Source organism: Taudactylus pleione, unplaced genomic scaffold (assembly GCF_031769625.1).
Source record: "Taudactylus pleione unplaced genomic scaffold, aTauple2 ptg000289l, whole genome shotgun sequence".
In the NCBI taxonomy this organism is placed as follows: Eukaryota; Metazoa; Chordata; class Amphibia; order Anura; family Myobatrachidae; genus Taudactylus; species Taudactylus pleione.
In genome coordinates this window covers 4,034,363-4,054,519 of record NW_028284691.1, presented here as the reverse complement: position 1 = coordinate 4,054,519, position 20,157 = coordinate 4,034,363, and the positions used below count along the sequence as shown (strand labels likewise).

Below are 20,157 nucleotides of genomic sequence, written 5' to 3'. Positions count from 1 at the left end.
GTCGAGATTATCGTTCTTAAAAAGGAATTTGTATTTCACAGGCATCTACTAAACTACTTTTCATACACTTGACCTTCATAGACTAAACTAAATATAGTCCTGTTGAAAAAGTGCCACTTACACTGGGTATACTGTATATAATACGCCCTGGCAGTTGTTACTGGTTTGGTCAATTGAAAGCAGCTGACGCCCATGTACACAGAAATTTCTAAATTTATTAACTACAAAAGGAATTTATATAGTCTATCATTTCCTTCTCTAAAAAAAAAAAAAACTAAATTTTTTCACCATTAACTTAAACTGTCTGGTGACATTATTACACATTATGTTATGTAAAAATGTTTCAATGACATACCTACCTATTTTTTTCCTGTCACATGTGGGGGAGGGTCAAGGCGAATTGCATCATTATGACTCTGCTCACTGAGGCGAAATACCGTGAAGTGCAGCTTAATGCTGAGGGGGTGGGGCCATGATTCATTAAGAATTCACGCCTCTATCCCACCCTTGCCACTGGAAAATAAGTGCAATGTGGGAGTGTGACATGCTCTCCTGGGAGTCTGGGTGCCCACTCTCGTTGTTTTACAACCCACTGCCGTTGTGTTAAATATAACATAGATAGTGGTGGGTCCAGGACCCTAATAATAACATTGATGTGATGCACCTGTCATGATTATGCAGAAATGTGGAGCCAGATGCATCTATATCATTCCTCTCAATTGTTAAGATTAAAGTGGGACAGTCAAGATTGTAATAATCAGCCCCTCCCATTTGGACAGACAAGATTTGCTGCCAGGAATGTTGGGAGACAAGTCTCGCCCACCATACACACCTACCACTGGTGTACACAGCAACACAAGGGTGTTTTTTAGGGGGGTAATGAGTCCTCCTGTTGACGTAGTACAATCCAACGTCTCACAGCCACACTATAGTGTTGTCATACCCTCTTACCAAGCTGTCTGTCCCAACCATTAAAACTCAAATATTGGAAGGTAAGCTATAGAAAGTAAATTTACATACATGCAACTTGTCTAAACATCTTACCATCTGCCAAAAATATGTAGTGCTGTCCCAAAATGAGCCTGTCAGTGCTTGTAGTGATCTCAGTGTGAGACAGGTTCAGATTTATCACCAGCTACATACTGTAGCTCTGTGTTCAGCCATTTCAGTTCCTGCATGCAACTGGATCAGTCTGATGTCTCAGAGCTACTCCTGACCATGGGCAAGTCATGTTTTCTACATTGTATTTCTGCCTCTGAAATCTTTGTAAACTGTTACTAGAGGTGTTGCGGTAGTTGGATGTATCATGAACAAGAAGTCTAGATATGTTTTAGTCTGTGGATGTACAGTACTGTGCAAGTGTACATTAGCACAGGGTGTGCTATACTGTATTAGGGCTATTCCTGGTTAGTATGTTTGTGATGCTGTGACATTAGCACAGGGTGTGCTATACTGTATTAGGGCTATTCCTGGTTAGTATGTTTGTGATGCTGTGACATTAGCACAGGATGTATTATACTGTATTAGGGCTATTCCTGGTTAGTATGTTTGTGATGCTATGACATTATTATTATTATTATCATTTATGTATATGGCGCCACAAGTGTTCCGCAGCGCCTTACAAAGTACATAAACAAATTGTAGACAAGCGACTTACAGAACAATACAATACAGGACCAGGACATGGATAATATATATCGCTACATTAGCGACCCTAACACCCAGATAAGCAACAGAGCATAAGCAACCAAGTGTTAGGTGCCCTAGTGGTGAGTAAGAAGTAGATGAAACTAAAGTAGGGAGAGAGAAGCACATGAGGGTAGAGGGCCCTGCTCGTAAGAGCTTACATTCTAAAAGGACAGCACATGATGTGTTATACTGTATTAGGGCTATTCCTGGTTAGTATGTTTGTGATGCTGTGCAGCACTATGTGTTTCATGGGATATATTTTGTCGACATTGACCAGATCGACATTCATCATGCTAACACTTATGAAATGTCGAATGATTAGAATGTCAACAAAACGTCCCTTGTTGGTCCAGCGGTTACCTGGTATGGCGGGTCCAGAGGCTCCAGTGATGTCTTTCATGTCTGGTGGTCAGGTAATGATGACTTCCGGATCCAGCGGCACTTGCGGCGGTAACTATGCCTAACCCCTAACCTTCCCCATAGTGGCTAACCCGCACCTCCTCTCCAGTAGCCTAACCCTTACCCTCTCTCCTGCAGCCTACCCCTTACCCTCTGCTGCCGGTCCGTGCATGTTCCATGTCGATATTTTAACATCATAACTGTCAACATTGTGTTGTCGACATTATGAATGTCTACATTTTGACTACATCCCATTTCATGTTATGTGGATATTTACCATGTGACGCTCGTTGTGAGTTATGTGCTTAGACTGTCACAGAACATGATTGAATTATTTAACAATTCCTTAGCTTTGCAAGAGGGAGTGATTGCATTGCAGTGTTTATAAGGCAGTGTGACTGATGTCACCTGCCCCTGGTGAATGGATTGGGTGCATTCTGATAAGTAGTTTAGTCCAAAGCAAAGCAGACTTGCACCGGAATGATCTGTCCAGACCACATCAGGCCCTTTCTCAGTGCCTGTCCATTTGTAACCTACACTTACTGTAAGTTGGCAATGTTTGTTTAGATCCAGAGACTTGGGTTAAAATGTTTAAAATTCGTACCCATGGTTATTCCCACTACTGAGTATGTACTGTACCATCTTCTTAAGAGGCAATAGGTGGTTTTGGTTTGGGGGATAGGCTTGGGCCCAGATACGTGCCCCAGTATTGGGATTTTCATCAAATGTAAAGTACTGTTTATTGCAGATGAGATGAATGCCCCAAAGCCTAACATTCCTTATTGCTGTTATACAATTTCTGAACAGTGTTCAGGACTATTTATCATTGCCCTTGAGCTGGAGAGCTGCTTCAATAAACAGCTTTCCCTGCGAATCCTAAAAGCAACACTTTAGCTGCTGGTGGCGGCCACAAAGCTCACACTGCTGTGTTCTGTCCCAAGAGTGTTACGTCACATATTCCTCCTTACAGTAGGTCACACATGTGCTCTCTCAGAGCCAGAGGGGGCAGGTTGGTCTAAAATAGATGCCCAAAGATGGCATTAGCTATCGGAGTCAAGCTCCAAAAACTTTTAGTTTTCGGAGCTTGATAAACAGCACAAACACAATATCCCCATACATTGAGTTGTGCTCCGAAACTACCACTATGTTATAGACTTAATAAATATCCTTTAAACTTGTTGTAGTGATATTACTGCATGATTGACTGGGCATCATATACACACTATATGATGTATCGTATGATATATCGTTCCGACGTAGATTGGTACGATATATCATACAAATCGTATAGTGTGTACTCCCGATCCGTCATTCACGTCGGTCAGTCATCGCATCGTCCTACCTGCTGTTCTGCATGGCAGATGGGGCGATGCAATGAAAGACATGGTGCTGTTACATGTAGCATGTAACGATACACTGCGCCGCTGTACACTGGTTTGTGCAATGTGTACTTAATTGCTACATTATTTTCTTGCATCAGTGAGTCGCACCGTCGTACGGTGTGTACCCAGCTTTAGAGTAGCATCGGGTTGTGGCTGACTTTACCCACTCCAAACCGAAAGTGATAGCCTACATCTATTTCTAATGTGTGTTTAAGAACTTGGGGATAAAATTAATAAAACTTCAGAAAAAGAAATGGAGGTGTTGTCCATAGTAACCAACCAGATATTGTTTTAGGAAATGATAGCTAAAACCTGATTGGGTTCTTCCAGTTTTCCTTTTTAGAACTTATAGTAAATCTACCCTCATGATTCGTCTATCCCTATAGTCCTGGAGGTCATTGCCCAGAATCTTGATTCCCTCCCCCCTCCTATTTTCTCCCTTGTGATTCATTGTGACATTATTCCACTATATTTACTTTATCACCTTTCCGCCTCTAAACATGCCTGATCCTTCTATATCTCCTGTTACCTCTGCTACTGTGGGTAAAGTTAGGTCATGCTGGAAACGTAACCTACTCGTTACTAAGTTGCCCATTCCCTCCGGGGAAGGTGGATATAGATTTGGCTTTTCCTTCTTGGCAGGCTGCCATTTTCCATATCAATGCTGGCTTGTGATAACACGGAATTATTATAATGAATTGCAGGAGCTGGGGGTTTTATTGTGCTATTATTGGAAACGTCGATAAAAATGTATGGAAAGTAAAATATAATTAAATATTATTTAAATTGAAATCATCACCAATGGAGAAGGAGCTGCAATAAAGATGGGGTAGAGCTTGCACAGATGTTACTGCTTTAAGAGACAAAGCCAGCCACTCAGCATGCTCAGTAGTGGGGAAATCAAGGGAAATATAATTTCATGTAACATAGGCTTTGCAGTTGCAGCATACATGTGCATGTCATACTTGCATACACTCCCGGATGTCACTGGAGGCTCCCGATTTTACGGGTGCCCCCCCCCCCGAAAGTGTACGCAGATCTCCCGCATCCTGCCCACTTCCTAGTGAAGCGGGCAGCATGGAGAGTTTTAATGGGGAATTTTCGCGTCTGCAAGGATGGGGCGGGGCTAAACACAGAGATTTGCGTCATTTAGCCCTGCCCCTCCTCGTGGACCCGCGAATTGCGGATTTCCCCGAGAAATGGGCGGGGCCTAATTACAGCAACAGTCTGGCCCCGCCCCCCGAACCGGCCAGCAGGACGGCTGCTCTCGGAAAGTATAGTGCATGTCCATTAGAAAAAAAACAGGAAGAAGGAAGGCACAGATGCTGAATATTGAAAACCCGTGTTTGTCAGTGAATGGTTTAAATTGGACTCTGAAGCATACTTGCCATCTCTCCCTGATTGTCAGGGAGACTCCCTGAAAGAGTAATAATCTCCCTGACTCCCTGAAGAGTTTAGCAATCTCCCTGATTGCACCTTACCCCCATTATCACTTTGTTAAATATTTAAAAAAACAGAGATATATACATTCAAATGGGATCATTAGTATAATTTCCCTGCATAGGTTATAAAGCACAATGATCCCTATGGATACATGCATTTTTTGAAAAGTATCAGTGTGTTTTCATCAACAAATAGATCTTACTAACAGCATTGTGGGTCATTTACATTTGAATATAAATCAATATTATGACCCGCCTCTCAGATGTAACAGTACCCACCCACTTTACTGCCTCGCGCACAGATGGTGCTTTCACAATCTCCCTGAAATGCTTTTTCAAAAGTAGGTAGGTATGCTCTGAAGTCATTCTAAACACATTTTTGAATAAATTGCCCCGACGATGAAACGCGTGAAGCTATACTAGTTTCTATATATTGCATAACTGTGTTACACTGTTTTCAAGTTTTTAAACCAGAAGGGTGCCCAGCAGCCCGGACACAGCTGCAAGAGGCTGACATATTGGGAGAGTGTACTGTGATGTAAAGGTGCAGTGTTACAGAACTGATGATCTCCATATTTCTGGGGCAGCTATCCTCCACCATACAGCTGGGACACTCATGTTCCTAAAAAGAGTAATTCAGCATCTGCTTCACCTTCCACTTGTTTCAGTGGACTTATCACAGCTAAACATGAAATATAATAGGATATCATTATCCTAAACAACTGTCTGCATTACAAGGCCCTGATATAAATACTGTAGCATATAGATCTGTTCAAAGTCTCATTTATATTACTAGTTACATCATTATGTATCCATTGTTGTTTTAATGAAAGCATTTGTAAACTATTTGTAATGGGGCCCATACATCAGCAATCAATTGTGGATATTTTGTGTTTTGCAGATGATTGTGTAATAAAATCAGCAATGTACTGTATGAGGTTCATTGATTGCCGATTCTAACCAAACAGTGATCGGAATCGGTAAATCAGGTTGTCCAACTTGTTGGATTTTACCAACCAGTCAGGGCTGTTGATTGCTACAGTAGTGTATGGTAACAATCAGCTGATATGCAGACTGTTACTAGTATTATACTAGGAAAATATGCACTTTCATGATTCGCAGATCTGATCTTAAGGATGAAAAAGATCAGCAAATCACTGAAAAATGTCAGCAATGTATGGGCGCATATTGGTGGATGGGAGAATTGTTAAATCAGGAAAAAAATGCAGAATCTGTGAATCTTTTTTAGTGATTGCAGATGTAGGGACTCAATTGATAACTGACTTGTTTGTTACTATGGATTGATGAGTATGTAATGTTTGGTTGAGGGGTCTATAAACTGCCTCATTTAAATTAATGTGTTTAGCCAGATCTGCAGGAGCCAACCAATCAGCACTTGTCCCAAATGTTCAACAGGTGCCAAAAAGTGCCAAAAGGGCACTAATAGTGCACAACCATGCTTACCTTCTGTCCGAACTAACATTTGGCCATCAGGATAGCACCCATTTTGAGATTACAGACACCGGGCCTGATTCAGTGGTGGACACAGCAAAATGTAATGTACCAATAACAAGACTGTAGACTTTCTGTCTCTGTATGTGGAGTCTGATATTTACATCTGAACCGTACATCCAGAGCACTTCCATCCACTTGCCAGGATCAGGTCACAAAGCATCTCGTGTTTCTCTATGCAAATCACCCCAATGCTTCATACTACTCTGAAACAAATTTTAAATATTTTCCTAGTTTAAATTAAACCAGCATAGATGATTGTGACCTGAGCTTAAGGGGAATATTCATCAAATAATATTTGCGGCATGTTCCCCGAAAACACCTGAATGTATGAAGGAGGGACCGCAGCAGATATCTACTGTGGTCCTTCTGGGGGGCGGATTGGGATGGGAATTTAAAGTGGCCCTGGAAAAAACCTTAGGCGTTATATAAAGGAAATATTTATCGAGTTGTTTAACACTTTTTGCTGTGCTAAATAGCAAAAAGTGTTAAAGCACTGTAGAGATCAATGGCCTGATCCCTACAGTACGCTATTCAGCGAGAAGGGAATCAATGGAGAAGATAATTGCGTTATCTTCTCCATTATCCCAATGCTGAATAGGAGTTACATAAAAAATACGGAAATTATAGTTTCCATATTTTTTATGTAAAAAAATCAATGCTGAATAGACCCCTAAACCATGAACATTATAGTGAGTCTTCATTTCTTGAAGATACTACCACATGCAGCATCTCAGAATTAGTGGAAAGTCGCCATTTATCATCATTTACGTTGTACATTTGAGAGAAATAATAGTAAAAATTAAAAAAGAATACAATCTAAAAAATTGCCCTTTTTCAATTAAACAGTTTTACATAAATACAAAGACAGACATATGGTGCATACACACGGTCAGATATATCAGATGAACGATTTGAACGATTTTACCAACGATTTGAATGATTTCAGACAGTATTAAAATGAATGGAATCGTCCAAATCTGACTGCAAAAACATCAGATGCCAGATATCGTTATCTGACATGCGGGAACGCGCATCGTTCATCGTTGCAGTCACACATGTCATGATGTGTACACACTACACGATATGCTCCCTGAGCGATATCGTGTAGTGTGTCCCCGGCAGGCTGTGCTCAATGTCGTTCATGACATTGAGCACAGCCGCTGAACGATATCATTAACGATATCGTTCAGCGCCGGGCTCTCTCCCCCATTCCCTGACATGCAGCAACCTGACGAGATCGTCAGGTTGGCCTGCATGTCAGCCCGATGAACGATGATGACGAACGACCAGCGGGAACGCGCGTCGTCGTCATCGTTCATCTTTTTGGGGTTAAAAATGGACGATAAAGTGGACGACTGAACGATAACGACATCGTTATCGTTCAGTCGTCCACTTTATCGCCCAGTGTGTACGCACCTTCAGATTTTCTTTCAGATATGAACGATTGAACGATTTTTACAATCGTTATCGTTAAGATCTGACAGAAAATCTGACCGTGTGTATATGCACCATTAGGGAAAAAACACACCAGGAAGACACGGGTAGGGAATAACTTGTTAAACTTCTATCGTCAGATGATAGATGTGACCCATAAACTTAAATTAAACTTAACTAAAATAAACACAGGAGACCAAGTTATGCCGTTTAAATTAATTGGTCAGCTTTATTTGGTTACAAAGGTAGACATGGTGGCAGGAGAAAGAACGGCAAGTAACCAGCGTCCACTTGTCTTAGGCCGGAAGTAAATCACAACTTGTGAGGGCCAACTATCCCAGACAAGGGTAGGGCGATCTTAAAAACTTGCAAGGGCCAACTATCCCTTTCAGAGCAAGTGATGCGGCCCCAACACCCATGCCAATGCACCATTCATCCTGCTCGGTCGAGAGGTGCCGCTGACCCCAATAGGGTGAAATCAGCCTATCAGTGCATTGAAGGGGTGCGCACCGCTATTACTGCTGCAAGATGGACACTTCAATATTGCCGGTCTTTCCCTGCCAATGAAATAAAGCCGACACAAGACACAAGAGGGTAGGGAGGGTGGGAGATCAATTAAAAAGAGGCAGATTTTACCACAGTAGATTCTCTACCCCTCTCCCTAACTCCGCCCCTAACCTAACGTCCTATCGCATCTGCCTATAACTGTAAACAAACATTTTTAACTTTATTAACCCCTCTATCCCTGACTAGAAGTTTATGTGCCGTCGGCTCTATTACTAACCTCCGTTATATTAAGAGAAAAAAGGAGCCGTCATTTAATAATTTACACATAGCAGGGACGGGCTCCTTCCCTGTGGGTGATTAATAGTACATTCGGGCTATCTATAATTTCTTATAGCCGTGGAAAATTATTTGCAGGAACAGAGTTATCATAAAAACTAAAGATATATAGGAATTAAGTGGTCAAAAAATAAGGGGCACATTTGTCATAGGGCGAAAAGCTTCTACCGATCACTAGAGTAACAGCCAACAATAACATTTGTGGATTTTGACAGAGAGAAACTTCCCCATGCAAATGCTACCTGTAACTACAGAATAAGATGTCTTCTATCCCTGCCCATAACACAGTAACATGTTATATTTATCCTATAGGAGTTTCACAAGTTTCCAATGTGTTCCTTCATTTGCTGTATAATGTAGTTAATCTTCACTCACAGAAATATGTATGAGCTTTGCTATGATCATCCGACATATAAAGTGTTTTGATTTTATTATTTGACAGCATTTCAGACATGATCAGTATAACGGAAAAGAAAAATGTATGTTTAAAGCAGTAATACTATATTAAGTCTCATTGGCTCCCAGCTGCCAGACCGTGTGCTTACAGCTCTATGCTGATGGATCTGTTGCTGTATCAGTCTGGTACTTTATTTAGGAGGAACGCTGGCATTCCAGAGCTCAGCTGTTGGAAGAACTGTAGGAGGCTTCGAGGAATGTTACTCTATTCCAGAATTAGCTTCCACTTCGAGCTTTAATTCTAAAACGAGAGAATGAGGAAGCTCATTAGACAGATTTTTAATTCCTGGCAGCTGAAGGTTTTTATGGCCTGTGTGTACTGTAATAATGAAGAAATGACCCTAGCCTTAATATGTGATATGGTTCTGCTTCTGTACCAGGCTTGCAGACGTTTTGGAGTCTGGATTACACTTGTTGGCAACTCCTGCTAAGACTTAGCCCTGCTGTCAGATTGCTGAGTTTTCTATGAAATGAGCTCTGTGTTGGGTGTCTGGGATTTTAATGATTTAACCATATGAGCTAGAATGGAAATATTTTTCTTGCAGTCAGCCCTTTATTCATAAGATGCTGGCACAGTATTCAATCTGTTTACGCTATAACTCCGCTCCTGCTGATAAATTAGATTCTTGCAGTATTACAGCATATATCTCGTTATAGGGCACGTCTTTTATTTAAATTGCTATATGCACATTTATCTAAAAGGGACAATAAGAATCACAGTACTGTGGTGCCACCCAGTAATAATGTCCCCAAAAACTGTAGATCAATTTACTTCTGAAAATCCTTTTGGATAAGGACACGTCGCAAACCCAGAAATACATTTCCCCATTAGGCAGAATGAATAGTAATAGAAATACGTTCAGATCACATTGTCAGGAAAACTACATCCAAATAATGTTAATTTCTCACCTTTAAATAAATAAATATATATATCCTTTGTCCATTATAGTCATGCTGTGCATAGTTGTGATGTAGTGCTGCAGTTGATGGCATTTTCTCAGTTACTATGGTTTTTTATTGAACTATGCATCACTTGGCAGAGGTCCCTGCCATTCTCCTAGCCTGTCACAGTTGAGAGTATACAACAGAAGTCAGTATGTACTGTTTCTCTCTTGTAGTGGCTTGAAAAGGTTGCTCTTATTTTAAGTATTTATGTCATAATTTAGTTTAAAGATTAGGTTATTTTCAATAAATACAAAGTACATATAACTGTATAACTGTATAAAACAAGTATCGTAGTCATTATTTATTGAGGAATATTAGGCCAACATGCAGTGTTTTTCATTGAGCTTCATTTCACAGCTCAGTGGAATAACAACGCAGATGATCAGATATTCACAGCACGCCAAGTGCCAGCAAATGGTGATTCATGCATGTGGAACTGATGCTGGCGGCAGCAATACTTTGTCATGACTGTGGGGGGCACTGCGCCTAAAGGCAGATTTCTTCATTCTATATTCCACATTAAATCAGTATAGTTAAACTTTTATTTCTTCATGGCTCTCACAACTGTGTACTGAATGTGTTTGGGCTGTGCCAGGTACATTGAATAATCTAGGGGGCAAATTATAACGAATGCAAGTTATATAACTGTTTTGCTAATACCCCTTGGGACCTGGAATAATGATTGCAGGGGATTTTCTGATTGATATGTAAATATTACATACAGAGGTCCATCTAAAGGTGTCTACACACTTAGCGATATTTTACATGAGTTGCCAGATTCCGACGCATCGTGACGACAAATCGTGTAAAATATGCCCAAATCGTGAGTGTCCACTCACGATCACGATGCCGATGCGCATCCCCGCACGTTGTACATCGCATCTTCAGATCTGCTGTGCTGTTGGGCAGATCTGACAATCTCAGTCACGATGTACTGGAATAGTTAGGAGGCACGATAGATCGTTTGTCACATAGTACAGTTTTTAACACCAAATTGTGCCCACGACTGCCGGGGAGCTACCGGGGAGAGTTCAAGAGGAAATCGGACACAATGTCGGATCGTGAGCACATCGCCAAGTGTGTAGGCACCTTTAGTTTGGAATAATCCCTGGACATACTGTAGCCAGCTTATGATCTATGTGTTGAGAGACACATTACTACTTATTTATATTCTTAAATCTCAAATCTTAAATTCAATACTTGACAAAACAACAAGTTGTATTTGAAATTATATGGGTAGTACAATAAGCTGCATATGTGAGATTGGAATACCGTATAGCTGCTGTAGAGCATAAGCAGCATAAACCTCTAATACCTATACAGGTATGGGATCTGTTATTCTGAGTGAAATGCTGGTTTTTATAGGTAAAGCTTAGTATTAAAATACATCTAAAAACCAACCCTTCAAATGTAGCAGTGCTCCTCACAGTGACTGTAGAAGGTAGCAGTGCTCCTCACAGTGACTGTAGAAGGTAGCAGTGCTCCTCACAGTGACTGTAGAAGGTAGCAGTGCTCCTCACAGTGACTGTAGAAGGTAGCAGTGCTCCTCACAGTGACTGAAGAAGGTAGCAGTGCTCCTCACAGTGACTGTAGAAGGTAGCAGTGCTCCTCACAGTGACTGTAGAAGGTAGCAGTGCTCCTCACAGTGACTGTAGAAGGTAGCAGTGCTCCTCACAGTGACTGTAGAAGGTAGCAGTGCTCCTCACAGTGACTGAAGAAGGTAGCAGTGCTCCTCACAGTGACTGTAGAAGGTAGCAGTGCTCCTCACAGTGACTGTAGAAGGTAGCAGTGCTCCTCACAGTGACTGTAGAAGGTAGCAGTGCTCCTCACAGTGACTGTAGAAGGTAGCAGTGCTCCTCACAGTGACTGTAGAAGGTAGCAGTGCTCCTCACAGTGACTGTACAAGGTAGCAGTGCTCCTCACAGTGATTGTACAAGGTAGCAGTGCTCCTCACAGTGACTGTACAAGGTAGCAGTGCTCCTCACAGTGACTGTAGAGGGTAGCAGTGCTCCTCACAGTGACTGTAGAGGGTAGCAGTGCTCCTCACAGTGACTGTAGACGGTAGCAGTGCTCCTCACAGTGACTGTAGAAGGTAGCAGTGCTCCTCACAGTGACTGTAGAAGGTAGCAGTTGGTGAGAATCACTGAATTCATGATATTGTGATTGAACACAATTATTATTATTTTTTTTGTTTACATGAGTTTCTGGATAATATATCTCAAACTTGTATCTTTGTATAAGATGCTCAATGATCTATAGGCTATAAATGGCAGGTGCTACCATTAGCCATACCAAGACAGCGGCCAAGGTTGGCAATAGTTAAAGAACACCTAACACAGTGAATAATAGCGGCTAATGTATCAAAAAATGCGGAAACATCCCGTTTCTTTTCGACAGACCGTGTATTTATCACTATCTTTTTGCTTTTTTATCGTCTTATATATTATGTATTTTTAACAAAAATGGGAATTGGATAAACCCCCTGAATTGCTTTAGTTTTTTTAATTTGATAATGAGAAAACAACTGCATAGCTGATTTTTTCATATCCCAATAACAAAAAATAACCACTGCGCATGCTGTGTTTCAGTTTTGGACATGCACAGTGAATGGTAGTTGGCATTCTGTGTAAGTGACGTGCAGAATTCTAATATTTCTTCGAAATAAAGGAATCCTTTGTAACTGGATATCTCCTCCCCTTTAGTTTCTGTTTTTCCCTCCAGAAAACTTCTCCAAGTCTTCTATGGGTCTCATATACAGACTGTGTATGCATATATATATATATATGTGTATATATATATATATATGTGTATATATATATATATACATACATATAATATATATATATATTGTATCTGGCCTGTAATTGGCCTCCATCACGTACTATACTCCACCTTCCACAGCTCTTTATGATTATCTCAGGATTGGCTTTATTCCCTACTCTAACTCTTGCCCCAAGCCTTTGCTGCATACTGCTCTCATAGGGGCAGATGTATCAAACCTTACAGAGAGAAAAGGTGGAGAGAGATAAATTACCAACCAATCAGCATCTGTCATTTTAACGCTGTGTTTGAAAAATGGCAGTTAGGAGCTGATTGGTTGGTATTTTATCTCTCCAAGCTTTAATACATCTCCCCCATAACCAGGTAATGACCCCTTGCCTGGTCTCCATTCTCCCTCCAATCCCCCAGTCACTCTATAAACTCCCACATATAGGGCTCTGTTTAAGAAGTTGAGAAAAGCTCTTTCTTCCGTGTTTTCTCCAGAGAAAGTGCTTTTCTAACCTTTTCTAAGTTTATGAAAGTTTACATTGGAAAAATCAGAGAAATTTCTCTGTTGCTCACCATGCGTTGCTTTCCTCCATCCCAGTAAGCCTCTAGAGAAATGGCCGCTTAACTCTATTTAAGAAGTGTCAAGAAGGGCTTGAGATGGTGTTACCCTGTATACCACAATAGTGACCTGCAAATCCGAAAAGTCTTTGCTTCATTCCCATAAGGACAAACTAATGGGATATTAGGGAGTATGGATATGACAGTGATATGCAGCTGGTCATGGGGAAAAAACTCAGAGGATAAACCACTCATGCATCCTAAGGAGGCGTGACCACTCAGACTAAAACAAAGTTATTGGTTTGTGCAGTCACATTTCCTGTCTACACTGTGACTCAGATGGGGCAAAAGCCCCATATAATGTAATTGGCACTGATGGCACCCCAAGAGACACTCCTGTAGCACACAGCCTCCATTCAGAATACTTACACCAACTCTTCAGCCAGGATTCACTATTCACGTAAGCAATAACATGGTCCGGAAGACATTTGTTACGTAGGGATGTCATCATCATAAAACAGAGGTAATATGTTTTTTTTCTTTAGAATTGGTGTCTTAATGAAGATTATTGTGCCCCAGCTTTTTCCTAAATTTTGAAAGTTGTGGAAAATTTCCAGCCCCTTCCCACCCCGTGTCTCTCCAGCTGCCTCAGCTCGCCCTCCCTCGTGTGTCTCTCCATATCCTTACACCCCCTTGTGTCTCCCCAGCAACCTCAGCTCATCCCCCCTGTGTTTCTCCATAGCCTCAGCACCCACTGACCTTCCATATCCTCAGCTAGCCCCCATTTTCTCTCCATAGCCACAGCTCACTCCCTGTGTCTCTGCAGCAGCCTCAGCTGTCCCCCTGTCTCTTCATAGCCTCAGCTCACCCACTGTGTCTCTGCACCAGCCTCAGTCCTCCCGTGTCTCTGCAGCAGCCCCAGCTCGCCCCTTCCCTTTGTCTCTCCATAGCCTCAGCTGCCCCTTCCACTTCTCTGCAGCAGCTCCACTTACCTGGATCTTCTCCTTGCTCCACCTCATGGCGGCAGCAACTGCAGGCTCCTCACTACTCTTGTCTGTTCTTCAGCGCGTGGTAGTCATGACGTTACATGCGCAGCGCAGAGAATATAAAATGTATTGTGCCGAAGCAGCTCCGGTCTGGGGGAAACCTGAGAAAGGGGCCCCAGGGGTACTCTCCCCAGGTGTTCCCACCCCCCTTCCCCCTTAATCCAGCCCTGAGGCAATGAAGAAATCACTTTTGCTAGAATATAATATAGTCTTCTACACTATACCTGTATTGCAAAACATTGTCTGTCTGGTTCACTTCGCCCAAGATAGAGTCAGTAAATAACATGCTCTCGATGCGAGTGGGTGGGCTTGGCCTCTGAGTAGAGGTACATATTGCGCAACACTCTCCTCTCGGCCATCTTTCCCCTTATATAAGAGGGCCAGCACAGTGCTTCCATGTAAGATGTGAATATATAACTCAATGTGTTGACATTTTCATGCAGTTTAAAAACTGAATAAAACAACCACAGGGGTGCAGGAGCATTAAAATCAAGAGAGTGGACCATACAGCATGCAGCTGTTTATGCGTGAACGGACATGTTCACTAATGTATTCATTTGAATATCTCACCCTACAAGATGAAATGTTGTTTTTGCATCCATGTGCATAATCAGAAGTGGCATAGAATGCCGGAAACATTAGCATATTATTATTTAAGACCCTTCTGAAATTTTCCCTGGTAATTTTACATCTATAATTAACAGCTATTTGCAGCAATAATAAATTAAATATTGGGGCTTGTCACTTGTGTCTTTTGATCCCAGGATAAGCAGATGCCCCAGCGGACGAGTACACTGTTGGGTTCTGTCCCAGCAGGGCCGTAACTAGGGTAGTGCAGCCGGTGCCATCGCACAGGGCACCACAGGTCAGGGGGCGCTGTTTGGGCCTGTCAAATTTCTGTTTATTATCATTCTCACTTGTAGTTTCCTCTTACTTCATCCCCAGCATCTCCTGGCCTCCCCTATCTCTTCCCTGGCCTTTCCCCATGAGGCCATTCCCCTTTTTTGGGTGAATTATGTCCTTTTGAAAAATTAGGGGGGCGCCAATGCGCTTTTTGTCACAGGGCACCAAAAAGTCTAGTTACGGCTCTGTGTCCCAGCTGCGTTCCTGCACGCGTTACCTTAGATTGCGCACATGCACAGAAAGAGTCGGAAGGAGCAGAGGGATCTGAAGACATCCCTTTTCACATTCAGATAATTATCCGTACATTGAAAAGATCAGCTAATGATATCTGGGTACACCTAATATCGATCAATTGGCAGATCAGATAAACTATACGATCCACAAAGCGTTTATCTGATTAATGTGACCCTCGTACACATATATCTAGCTCAGTGTCTTCAATGGATTGGGGGTCGCCCATTTTAAATATTAAACTGCAAAAAGTACAAAAGATGCGGCCTCCCAATCCGACCATTTGCAGGAACGTTTTTAAGCCGTTTATCACCTATACAGTCATTGAGATGAGCCGATATCGGGTGGTCGGCCTGATGATTGTATAGATGTGTATCCAGCGTTAGCTATCGGAGATAATTTCCGAAAAGCTAAGTTTTTTGGAGCTTGTTAAATTACAGAAGACCGCCGTTCCCATACAGGAAATTAGGGACCACTTTATTCAGCACTATGGGTCTCATCCAGATCCGGCCGCAAGCGCTGAGTGCTCGCAACCGGGTCGATGTTAAGGACCTGCGCACGTGCAGTGGCCGCACTGCGTGTGCGCAAGCCCCAGAGCGAGAGAGAAATTCTCTCGCTCCGGAGCTCAGTAAAAAAAGAGACGGCTGTCGATGTTGATCGACAGCTCGCCCCGTTTTGTAGGCAACATTATCTCCGATAGCTAACGCTGGATACACATCTATACAATCATCAGGCCGACCACCCGATATCGGCTACACAAACGGAGGTGTTCCTAACTGAATGCCTGCCGTTTTGTGGGCGGCCCCACTGACATCAGCAATGATGTCAGTGGGGAGCTTCCTGCTCGATCGATCATCAGGCCGACCACCCGATATCGGCCACACAAACTGAGGTGTTCCTAACTGAACGCCTGCCGTTTTGTGGGCGGCCCCACTGACATCAGCAATGATGTCAGTGGGGAGCTTCCTGCTCGATCAGAGCAGGAAGCTCCCTGGGGCTTGCGGTTGCCGAGACCCAACCTGAGGGTCTCGTCGCAAGCCCCGATGGTTGCGATGGTCTTGACCATCGCGACCATCAACCTGGTCGGTCGCTAAAGCTGTGGGCTTAGCTAGCGACCAGGAGGCCGCACTAAAAAATACAAGCGGCCGCCCACATTCAGAACGAGCGGTCGCTTCTTGCGACCACCTCTGAATAAGGGCCTATATGTGTTTATATAGCTCTGCTACCTAATGTGGGATATTCATGTGGCGGCAGCTGCTACCGCATGAATATTGGGCAAAAAAGTTTGATAAATAGACCGTTTGCCCTTCCCATTTTTGAGTAAAGACCCCTAGGAGGAATCCAATGAGCCGTGTTAATAGAATTCCCCCCATAGAGAGTGAATGATGCCACCATGGCATGATGCCTAAAATTCTCAAATGTCTCATGATGTCACCATATAAACTGTTACCTAGCTCATATCAGTACAGAGCCTGGCTTTTGTGCAAAACGAGGTATCTCTTGCGTACTTAACTGAGGACAGGCTCTCCAATGCTAGTGACTGATGATAGGAGAGACGTGTTACTAAGCAGTTATTGCTGCAGCAACTTCACAGAGTGCAAGATGGGAAGAGTGTGAAGAGTGAGTATTGTAGGAAACGGGTCATTAAAGAACTGGAACATCCATGAATGTTTCTAAAGAGAATGTGAGGGTGAATATGCTGCTATAAATAGACACTGTAGCAATCCACTGGTTGGGTAACAATGTTCCACCTCTTTATTATACTCTATGATAGTTTTTATTTCATGTAATAACGATGTATTTTGTGTCTCCTAGAGCTCTTTAGATTTTAAAGGTATCATTTTGCTTTTATTCATTTTCTTTGGTTCGCTGGAAGAAAAAAGTTTTCTCTGTCTCTAATGATTATTACACTTTATGTTGAGTTGTCCCTGGTCTCCACTAGTGAAAGCAACAACAGGGAAGAGTCAGTGCACAGAAATCCTAACTGTCCTCGTAATGTTTTCTTGGAGACAAATGATATATTCAGTAGCTTGAGAGTGATGAAAGAATTAAATATTTTTCTGAAGTTTTCATTATCAGGCTGTGTGAATCCCGCGGGCACTTTAGCTCAGAAATGAGAATTCAGCCAAGAGGAAAGGCATAAATCTGAGATAGTTTTCAGGGGAACTGGAAGCCTTGCAGAGCTACTATCATTCTCTAGTCTGGCATTTAATATCTCTATTATTACAAGCGCAGGGTGCTGTGTACAGTGTAATACAGGAACACATGGCCTCCACCCTTATCTCTGTTCCTACTTTAAAGTCATGAAAAGTCACTTAGTTGCATTTTAGCTGGAAACATTTAAGATAAACCGGAAAGTTTGTGTGTGTGTGTGTGTAGATGTGTATATATATATATATACACAAGATTAATTTGCATTATGAACTTAAATAAACAGTGTTACTGCATTTTGTAGTGTATGGGCTTTTTGTGTGTCGCTGGATTATACCATTTAGCACATGCAGTCACAGGCAAGGGGCATAGCTATAGTAGGTGCAGGGAGTGTGGCTGCTACGGTGACCAGGCTGCCTCTGGGGCCCGGCCCTCTCCCTGCACCCAGTAACTCTGCCAGCGGCTTCTCATCAGTGTGCCGCAGCAGGGCAGCTTCATCTGCTGTCATGGGCCTGGTCGACTCTGCCTCCCGTCTCCAATCCAACCTTATTCCAACGTTTCAATGGCGTACACACACTTTGATCAGGGACCTTGACTCCATTGATCACGTTTGTACCTACTGAATTTATTCTTCTTATGGAAGGCTATGTGAGTGCCAGAAATAATTCTCGTCACCTAGGGATTGTGACTTCCACCTGCTGTCACCATGTACTTAATTGAGCTGTACTTCCATATTCTTTGATGTAAGTTTTCTACGACCGTACTGTGATGATGCATTTGTTTTTTAAATTTCCAAGGCTGCTGTATTAATGGAGATGAAAAGATTCGGATATAAATGAAGTACAGTACCTCAGGATGAAAGACATTTTTGTAATAGGGTAATCCATAATGGATCAATAATGTGCAGAAGAGGGCATCAAATAGCTTCTTCGCCCTCAGAAATACATTTGCAAAACATCAATGAGTGTGATCTCTTACAAATCTATGTCAGAAAACAAAACACCTTGTATAAAAAGCAATAATTAGAAACAAGTAGGCTGCACAAAGACATCTGCATCAAAACTCTGCTCACAAAAGCCTACAGTGTCTCCTGCTGCAGGTAACACATGCTGCTGAAGGTGTCATTTTGGCTTTGAGGATAACTAATTTCTCTGTATTTGTGGCTCCTTCCTTCAGACACACAACTTGTATAACTTCCTTAGGTGCGCACATAAGTACAATCTTTGATTTTCCATACCCCCACTTCAAAATTCCCACTTCAACCACTGTATATATATCAAATTGTTTTTCAATAGCTCCACCCCAAGTAGCTCCACCCACAGTTCTTGAACCTATTTTTCCAGAAATATAGCCCTGATTGTAAGACAATCCATTGTATATTTCCTGACTTGTATATGTTATAAATATAAGTCCAACTTTTTATTCCCACTTGAGTAGGTTTGGAGGAAATTTTGCTAACTATTGCACAGTAAGACATACCTCTGTTTAATAAGTTAACTGTGTTCAATTGACACTTGTGCTAAAACGTGGACTAAATGATCATAGTTTCAGCATGATCCAGCATCTAGCTTTACAAGAATAAATGTCCCTACAGTGTATAACTGTAGTTTTTGTCCCTTAAGCTGGGTACACACTGCACAGATATATCTGCAGATGATGGTTGTTCATACACTGAACGACCATCATCTGCGTGTCCTGCCCCCCTCCCCGTGGCCTCTGCTGCATGTGCCGACTGCCCTTACACACTGCCCGATGGACAGTTATATCTGCAGATATATCTGCCATTGGCTGTGCAGCACATCCAACACGATATGTCTGTGATCGACGTCGTTCACAAACATATCGCTAGTACACACTGGCCAACGGGCACCAGATATAGTGGCTGATCAATATATCTGTCAGTGTGTACTCGGCTTTAGAGGTATATTTATCACAAGCTGCATTTTTAATGTGGATGTGATAAATATTTTTCACCTAAATTAGCAATGTACCTACCTGTGTGAAATTTGTATTTTCTCCCTGTGCTTGTGTGGGTTTCCTCTGGGTGCTCCGGTTTCCTCCCACACTCCAAAAATATACTGGTAGGTTAATTGGCTCCCAACAAAAAAATAGCCCTAATGTGTATGTGTGTGAGCCAGTGGTAGGGAATATAGATTGTAAGCTCCATTGGGGCAGAGACTCATGTGAATGTCCAAATATTCTCCATAAAATGTGCGCATCATTCTGTGCCAATACACATGCGCGGCCGTCGGCAGGCGTAACCAGGGGCCGGCAGATAGGGATCTGGAGGATTGCTCTCTTGAAGATTTTGCAAAATTGTAGCCCATAGGCTACTATAGTATAATGCCCTCTGGAGATGGCGTTATCCTATCGGGTTCTAGCTTCGTATTCCAG

General features: G+C 42.3%; 1 protein-coding gene across 3 annotated transcripts in view; it reads left to right on the top strand.

Annotated features, from left to right (window-relative positions):
* IQSEC1 (IQ motif and Sec7 domain ArfGEF 1) overlaps positions 1 to 20,157 on the top strand; it is a 135,026-nt gene that overhangs the window by 15,140 nt on the left and 99,729 nt on the right. The window lies entirely within an intron of this gene.